Consider the following 10,182-nt stretch of genomic DNA (forward strand, 5'->3'; position numbering starts at 1 on the left):
AAGAAAGAAACGGAGAAACGGAGAAATAAATGGAGAAACGAAGAAATAAACGGAGAAACGAACAAACAAACGGAGAAACGAAGAAAGAAACGGAGAAACGAAGAAACAAACGGAGAAACGAAAAAGAAACGGAGAAACGAAGAATGAAACGGAGAAACGAAGAAAGAAACGGAGAAACGAACAAAGAAACGGAGAAACGAAGAAAGAAACGGAGAAACGAACAAAGAAACGGAGAAACAAAGAAAGAAACGAAAAAACGAACAAAGAGAAGGAGAAACGAAGGAAGAAACGGAGAAACGGAGAAAGAAACGGAGAAACGATGAAAGAAACGGAGAAAGAAACGGAGAAACGATGAAAGAAACGGAGAAACGAACAAAGAAACGGAGAAACGAAGAAAGAAACGGAGAAACGGAGAAACGGAGAAACGGAGAAACGGAGAAACGGAGAAACCGAGAAACGGAGAAACAGAGAAACCGAGAATCGGAGAAACCGAGAAACGGAGAAACGGAGAAACCGAGAAACAGAAAAACGGAGAAACTGAGAAACGGAGAAACCGAGAAACGGAGAAACGGGGAAAGCGAGAAACGGAGAAACGGAGAAACGGAGAAACCGAGAAACGGAGAAACGGAGAAACGGAGAAACCGAGAAACGTAGAAACGGGGAAACGGAGAAACGGAGAAACGGAGAAACGGAGAAACGGAGAAACGGAGAAACCGAGAAACGGAGAAACGGAGAAACCGAGAAACGGAGAAACGGAGAAATCGAGAATCGGAGAAACCGAGAAACGGAGAAACGGAGAAACCAAGAAACGGAGAATCCAAGAAACGGAGAAACAGAGAAACCGAGAAACGGAGAAACGGAGAAACGGAGAAACGGAGAAACGTTTCTCCGTTTCTTTGTTCGTTTCTCCGTTTCTTTGTTCGTTTCTCCGTTTCTTTCATCGTTTCTCCGTTTCTTTCTTCGTTTCTTCGTTTCTTTCTTCGTTTCTCCATTTCTTTCTTCGTTTCTCCGTTTATTTCTTCGTTTCTCCGTTTCTTTGTTCGTTTCTCCGTTTGTTTCTTTGTTTCTCCGTTTCTTTCTTCGTTTCTCGGATTCTTTCTTTGTTTCTCCGTTTCTTTCTTCGTTTCTCCGTTTATTTTTTCGTTTCTCCATTTATTTCTCCGATTCTTTCTTCGTTTCTCCGTTTCTTTGTTAGTTTCTCCGTTTCTTTCTTCGTTTCTTCGTTTCTTTGTTCGTTTCTCCGTTTCTTTCTTTGTTTCTCCGTTTCTTTCTTCGTTTCACAGTTTATTTCTTCGATTCTCCATTTATTTCTCCGTTTCTTTCTTCGTTTCTCCGTTTCTTTGTTCGTTTCTCCGTTCCTTTCTTCGTTTCTCCGTTTCTTTCTTCGTTTCTCCGTTTATTTCTTCGTTCCTCCATTTATTTCTCCGTTTCTCCGTTTCTTGCTTCGTTTCTCCGTTTCTTTGTTCGTTTCTCCGTTTCTTTGTTCGTTTCTCCGTTTCTTTCTTCGTTTCTCCGTTTCTTTCTTCGTTTCTCCGTTTCTTCCTTCGTTTCTTCGTTTCTCCGTTTCTCCGATTCTCCGTTCCTCCGTTTCACCGTTTCTCCGTTTCTCCGTTTCGATTAAATGATTAAATGATTATAATAGTTATAATTTCTATTATAAATCATTTGAGCTATAGTTAAATTATACACTAATACTCTAAGTACATATTTAATATATTTTTTAATCTCTTTAGCCTCCAGAAGAATTTTATTTATACTATTTACTGTATATAATAATTTACACAGAAACGGAAATAAATCTAATTATTTATTTATAATAATTATCTTTTTTTCACTTATCTTAAAAATGGGGATGTTCTCTTTAAATGTTCGATTCATTTCTTTAATTTATTCATTAAATTGAATTAATCTATTCTTTATGATAACTTTAATAAAATTAATCCCTGTAATTATTATAGAACTCATATTAAAATTTAATAATGAAATTTATTTTATATGCCTAATTAATGTAATTATTGCCACTATCATTTGCTTAAATCAAAAATCAATCATAATAATTATAGGATATTCATCTGTTATACAAACATCTATTATAGTTATTTTATTAATAATTTACAAAAATACATTTTTAACATATTTCGTTTTATATTTAATAATTTCTTTAATTTTAATTTTTATATGTAAAATAATAAAGATTAACTCTTCTTCCTTATTTAATACATTAACCTCTGATAAAAGAAAAATTATTTTATACTCAATAATTATTATGTAGACAAATTTCCCACCTATAGCATTCTCTATACTGAAATAAATCGTCCTGGAGACATTAATAAATTCAAGAATAAAATTTACCGTGGAAGGTTTAATTTTACATTTATTCGAAAAATGAAACATACAAAAGCTTGTACAAAAGTATTTATTTATTTTATCGCACGGTAGGGAATATGATACAAATGGAAATACTTATCTCTAATGTCGGTAAATTGTACTTGTCGCGCCATCTATTTGTGGAAATTAGAACAATTCCTCGACAAACTTGAGCGTTTCTCCGCCAGGTGTTTTCACCCCTTAAGTGTAGTTTAACCCTATCTCCAATAGATGGCAACCCATGTAATTACCACGTTACAGGGATTTGTAATTGCGGGTTCAGAATATATTTACATACATACAAACTATAATTCCGATATGTAGAGAAATATTCATTTATTTTATCCCACGGCTTCTTCGATCGTATTTGTTCGGTCTAACCAAGTATTTCAAGAAATTGATGGCTTTTTATACCGAAACAATTTCAAAAATTGTTTAATCTACGGTCCAGCGTCGGTTGTTAATAATTATGATAAATAAATGTCAAGATATTGCGAAGTCTGCGACGGCGAACGGTTTCAGTGAATATTTGTTCATTTCAGCGATTGTTATTAACATGTACGCATGTTCCCTATATTGATCGAACAATGTGCATCTTATTTATGTATTGCTATTAATTAAGAAACTTATCGAAATTGATTTTGATCGAGACTCCACGTTAAAACGTGTTTCGTAAAGTTTTAAAGCACGGAAAGTAACAATTGTTCACTAGATACATTAATTTAACATTTGTTTAATTCTTATAATTTACACAATACGCGTAGAAGTGGTATTTTTTACACAAAAGTGCCAAAATACAATTAATCGCTTTTTTAGATAGAAAAATCACCACGATAAATACTTGTGAATCGATAATCGATACGTGTAGCCTTGAGAATTGCAGTTGGATCTCAGCGAAAAATTCCTCGGCGAACACAGAATATTTCAACGAAATGATATTTTAAGGCATTATTTATACTAGGACATTGTTAATAATTGTCTAATGTATGGTTCTACGACGCTTGTTAATAAATATGATAAATAAACATCGAGATTTTGCAATATCTGCGAAGACGAACTGTTTCGGAGAATGTTTGTTCATTTCTACGATTGTTACTAACATTTATACATGTTCTGAACATTTATCTTACAATATGCACCTTATTTATGCATTAAATATGATTGGTTCGCCTACAGCAATTAATTTTGACCGAGACTCGAGGTATAAACGTGTTTCTTAATGTTTCAAAGCATGGGAAGTGGCAATTGTTTATTAGATACATTAATTTAACATTTGTTTCGTTCTTATAATTTTCGGAATACGCGTGGAAGCTGTATTCTTAAAGTAAAAGCGTCGAAATTCAATTAATCGCTTTTCTAGACAGAAAAATCATCGTGATGGACGTTTGTGAATCGATAAACATTTCCAGCCTTGACAATGTCGGTTCGATCTCAATAACAACTATTCCATCGCGAAAAAAGAATATTTCAACGAAATGATATTTTAAGACATGATTTATACTAGGACATTGTTAATAATTGTTTAAAGTATGGTCCTACGACGGTTGTTAATAATTATGACAAACAAACCCCGAGATATTGCGATATCTGGGAAGGCGAACGGTTTCGGTGAATATTTGTCCATTTCCGCGATTGTTACTAACATTTACGCATGTTCCCAATATTGATCGAATAATGTGCATCTTACTTAGGCATCATTAATCATTAGCTAGTTTTCAGAAATTAATTGCGATCGGAAATGAAAGTAAAATATTTGTATTCATATATTTCTCGATTTGCAACCAATATTTATCTTCATAAGGAAATTATTGATTTACAATGCAAAAGAATATGCATTTTGTAAAATTAATAATCCCAACTTTTACAGTGCAAACCATTAATTAGTTTACAAATATTAATTTTCATTAAAAATCGTGAAATATATGTATACCAAACTATTAGTTAAATTTTCCGATAAAATTTAATTTTCATTCTGTAATATAAAAGTTGGGAACTTGCAAAAATGTTTATAACAATCGCCTAGAGACATAAACATTCGCTATAGCAATACGCATTCGCAGATTTCGCAATATCTTGATGTTTGTTTACATTATTATTAACAACCGTCGTAGGATCATACATTACACAATTTTTAACAATGTCCTAGTATAAATAATGCCTTAAAATATCATTTCGTTGAAATATTCTGTGTTCGCGGAGGAATTTTTCGCTGAGATCCAACTGACATTCTCAAGGCTACACGTATCGATTATCGATTCACAAGTATTCATCGCGGTGATTTTTCTATCCAGAACAGCGATTAATTAAATTTTGGCACTTTTCTGTAAAAAATACCACTTCTACGAGTTTTGTGTAAACTATAAGAATTAAACAAATGTTAAATTAATGTATCTAATGAACCTTTGTTACTTTCCGTGCTTTAAAATTTTACGAAACACGTTTTAACGCGGAGTCTCGATCAAAATCAATTTCGATATGTTTCTTAATTAATTGCAATACATAAATAAGATGCACATTGTTCGATCAATATAGGGAACATGCGTAAATGTTAATAACAATCGCTGAAATGAACAAACATTCACTGAAACAGTTCGCCTTCGCAGACTTCGCAATATCTTGACATTTATTTAGCATAATTATTAACAACCATCGCTGCACCGTAGATTAAACAATTTTTGAAATTCTTTCGGTACAAAAAGCCATCAATTTCTTGAAGTAATTGGTTAGATGGAACAAATACGATCGAAGAAGCCGTGGGATAAAATAAATGAATATTTCTCTACATATCGGAATTATAGTTTGTATGTATGCAAATATATTCTGAACCCGCAATTACAAATCCCTGTAACGTGGTAATTACATGGGTTGCCATCTATTGGAGAAAGGGTTAAACTACACTTAAGGGGTGAAAACACCTGGCGGAGAAACGCTCAAGTTTGTCGAGGAATTGTTCAAATTTCCACAAATAGATGGCGCTACAAGTACAATTTACCGACATTAGAGATAAGTATTTCCATTTGTATGATATTCCCTACCGTGCGATAAAATAAATAAATACTTTTGTACAAACTTTTGTATGTTTCATTTTTCGAATAAATGTAAAATTAAACCTTCCACGGTAAATTTTATTCTTGAATATATTAATGTCTCCAGGACGATTTATTTCAGTATAGGGAATGCTATAGGTGGGAAATTTGTGTACATAATAATTATTGAGTATAAAATAATTTTTCTATTATCAGAGGTTAATGTATTAAATAAGGAAGAAGAGTTAATCTTTATTATTTTAAATATAAAAATTAAAATTAAAGAAATTATTGAATATAAAATGAAATATGTTAAAAATGTATTCTTGTTAATTATTAATAAAATAACTATAATAGATGTTTGTATAACAGATGAATATCCTACAATTATTTTGATTGATTTTTTATATAAGCAAATGATAGGGGCAATAATTACATTAATTAGGCAAATAAAATAAATTTCATTATTAAATTTTAATATGAGTTCTATAATAATTACAGGGATTAATTTTATTAAAGTTATTATAAAGAATAGATTAATTCAATTTAATGAATAAATTAAAGAAATGAATCGAACATTTAAAGAGAACATCCCCATTTTTAAGATAAGTGAAAAAAAGATAATTATTATAAATAAATAATTAGATTTATTTCCGATTCTGTGTAAATTATTATATATAGTGAATAGTATAAATAAAATTCTTCTGGAGGCTAAAGAGATAAAAAAATATATTAAATATGTATTTAGAGTATTAGTGTCTAAGTTAACCATAGATCAAATGATCTATAATAGAAATTATAAATATTATAATCATTTAATCGAAACGGAGAAACGGAGAAACGGAGAAACGATGAAACGAAGGAAGAAACGGAGAAACGAAGAAATAAACCGAGAAACGGAGAAAGAAACGGAAAAACGAACAAAGAAACGGAGAAACGAGCAATGAAACGGAGAAACGAACAAACAAAGGGAGAAACGAACAAAGAAACCGAGAAACCAACAAAGAAACGGAGAAATGAAGAAAGACACGGAGAAACGGAGAAATAAATGGAGAAACGAAGAAATAAACGGAGAAACGAAGAAAGAAACGGAGAAACGAAGAAAGAAACGGAGAAACGAAGAAAGAAACGGACAAACGAAGAAAGAAACGGAGAAACGAAGAAAGAAACGGAGAAACGAAGAAACGAAGAAAGAAACGGAGAAACGGAGAAATAAATGGAGAAACGAAGAAATAAACGGAGAAACGAAGAAAGAAACGGAGAAACGAAGAAAGAAACGGAGAAGCGAAGAAAGAAACGGAGAAACGCAGAAAGAAACGGAGAATCGGAGAAAGAAACGGAGAAACGAACAAAGAAACGGAGAAACGAAGTAAGAAACGGAGAAACGGAGAAATAAATGGAGGAACGAAGAAATAAACGGAGAAACGAAGAAAGAAACGGAGAAACGAAGAAAGGAACGGAGAAACGAACAAAGAAACGGAGAAACGAAGAAAGAAACGGAGAAACGAAGAAAGAAACGGAGAAACGAAGAAAGAAACGGAGAAACGGAGAAATAAATGGAGAAACGAAGAAATAAACGGAGAAACGAAGAAAGAAACTGAGAAACGAAGAAAGAAACGGAGAAACGAAGAAAGAAACGGAGAAACGAACAAAGAAACGGAGAAATGAAGAAAGAAACGGAGAAACGGAGAAATAAATGGAGAAACGAAGAAGGAAACGGAGAAACGAAGAAAGAAACGGAGAAACGAAGAAAGAAATGGAGAAACGAAGAAAGAAACGGAGAAACGAAGGAAGAAATGGAGAAACGAACAAAGAAACGGAGAAACGAACAATGAAACGGAGAAACGAACAAAGAAACGGAGAAACGGAGAAAGAATGGGAGAAACGAAGAAAGAGACGGAGAAACGAAGAAACGAAGAAACGGAGAAACGGAGAAATAAACCGAGAAACGGAGAAATAAATGGAGAAACCAAGAAATAAACGGAGAGACGAAGAAAGAAACGGAGAAACAAAGAAAGAAACGGAGAAACGAAGAAAGGAACGGAGAAACGAAGAAATAAACGGAGAAACGAAGAAAGAAACGGAGAAACGAAGAAAGAAACGGAGAAACGAAGAAAGAAACGGGGAAACGAAGAAAGAAACGGAGAAACGAAGAAAGAAACGGAGAAACGGAGAATGAAACGGAGAAACGAACAAAGAAACGGAGAAACGAACAAAGAAACGGAGAAACGAAGAAAGAATCGGAGCAACGAAGAATGAAACGGAGAAACGAAGAAAGAAACGGAGAAACGAAGAAAGAAACGGAGAAACGGAGAAAGAAGCGGAGAAGCGAAGAAAGAAACGGAGAAACAAACAAAGAAACGGAGAAACGAACAAAGAAACGGAGAAACGAAGAAAGAAACGGAGAAACGAAGAAAGAAACGGAGAAACGGAGAAATAAATGGAGAAACGAATAAATAAACGGAGAAACGAAGGAAGAAACGGAGAAACGGAGAAACAAATGGAGAAACGAATAAATAAACGGAGAAACGAAGAAAGAAACGGAGAAACGGAGAAAGAAGCGGAGAAACGAAGAAACAAAAGGAGAAACGAAGAAAGAAACGGAGAAACGAAGAAAGAACCGGGGAAACGAAGAAAGAAACGGAGAAACGGAGAAAGAAACGGAGAAACGAAGAAAGAAACGGAGAAACGTAGAAAGAAACGGAGAAACGAAGAAAGAAACGGAGAAACGGAGAAAGAAGCGGAGAAACGAAGAAACAAACGGAGAAACGAAGAAAGAAACGGAGAAACGAAGAAAGAAACGGAGAAACGAAGAAAGAAACGGAGAAACGGAGAAACGAAGAAAGAAACGGAGAAACGAAGAAAGAAACGGAGAAACGAACAAAGAAACGGGGAAACGGAGAAAGAAACGGAGAAACGGAGAAATAAATGGAGAAACGAACAAAGAAACGGAGAAACGAACAAAGAAACGGAGAAACGAACAAAGAAACGGAGAAACGAACAAAGAAACGGAGAAACGAAGAAAGAAACGGAGAAACGAAGAAAGAAACGGAGAAACGGAGAAATATATGGAGAAACGAATAAATAAACGGAGAAACGAAGGAAGAAACGGAGAAACGAAGAAAGAAACGGCGAATCGGAGAAATACATGGAGAAACGAAGAAATAAACCGAGAAACGGAGAAACGGAGAAAGAAACGGAGAAACGAACAAAGAATCGGAGAAACGGACAAAGAAACGGAGAAACGAACAAAGAAACGGAGAAACGAAGAAAGAAACAGAGAAACGAAGAAAGAAACGTAGAAACGAAGAAAGCAACGGAGAAGCGAAGAAAGAAACGGGGAAACGAAGGAAGAAACGGAGAAACGGAGAAATAAATGGAGAAACGAAGAAATAAACGGAGAAACGAAGAAAGAAACGGAGAAACGAAGAAAGAAACGGAGAAACGAAGAAAGAAACGGGGAAACGAAGAAAGAAACGGAGAAACCAAGAAAGAAACGGAGAAACGAAGAAAGAAACGGAGAAACGTAGAAAGAAACGGAGAAACGAAGAAAGAAACGGAGAAACGAAGAAAGAAACGGAGAAACGAAGAAAGAAACGGAGAAACGAAGAAAGAAACGGAGAAACGAAGAAAGAAACGGAGAAACGGAGAAATAAATGGAGAAACGAAGAAATAAACGGAGAAACGAAGAAAGAAACGGAGAAACGAAGAAAGAAACGGAGAAACGAAGAAAGAAACGGAGAAACGAAGAAAGAAACGGAGAAACGTAGAAAGAAACGGAGAAACGAAGAAAGAAACGGAGAAACGAAGAAAGAAACGGAGAAACGAAGAAAGAAACGGAGAAACGAAGAAAGAAACGGAGAAACGAAGAAAGAAACGGAGAAACGGAGAAATAAATGGAGAAACGAAGAAATAAACGGAGAAACGAAGAAAGAAACGGAGAAACGAACAAAGAAACGGAGAAACAAAGAAAGAAACGAAGATAGAAACGGAGAAACGAAGAACGAAATGGAGAAACGAACAAAGAAACGGAGAAACGGAGAAAGAAGCGGAGAAACGAAGAAAGAAACGGAGAAACGAAGAAAGAAACGGAGAAACGAAGAAAGAAACGGAGAAACGAAGAAAGAAACGGAGAAACGAAGATAGAAACGCAGAAACGGAGAAATAAATGGAGAAACGAAGAAATAAGCGGAGAAAGGAACAAAGAAACGGAGAAACGAAGAAAGAAACGAAGAAACGAAGAAAGAAACGGAGAAACGAAGAAAGAAACGAAGAAAGAAACGAGGAAACGAAGAAACAAACGGAGAAACGAACAATGAAACGAAGAAACGGTCAAAGAAACGGAGAAACGGAGAAAGAAACGGAGAAACCTAGAAATAAACGGAGAAACGAACAAAGAAACGGAGAAACGAGCAAAGAAACGGAGAAACGAAGAAAGAAACGGAGAAACGAAGAAAGAAACGGAGAAATGAACAAAGAAACGGAGAAACGAAGAAAGAAACGAAGAAGTAAATGGAGAAACGAAGAAATAAACGGAGAAACGAAGACATAAACCGAGAAATGGAGAAAGAAACGGAGAAACGAAGAAAGATACGGAGAATCGAAGAAAGAAACGGATGAACGAACAAAAAACGGAGAAACGGAGAAATAAATGGAGAAACGGAGAAACGGAAAAACCGAGAAACGGAGAAACGTAGAAACCGAGAAACGGAGAAACCGAGTAACGGAGAAACGGAGAAACCGAGAATCGGAGAAACCGAGAAACGGGGAAACGGAGAAACCGAGAAAC

Source organism: Ptiloglossa arizonensis, chromosome 5, assembly GCF_051014685.1.
Source record: "Ptiloglossa arizonensis isolate GNS036 chromosome 5, iyPtiAriz1_principal, whole genome shotgun sequence".
Taxonomy (NCBI): Eukaryota; Metazoa; Arthropoda; class Insecta; order Hymenoptera; family Colletidae; genus Ptiloglossa; species Ptiloglossa arizonensis.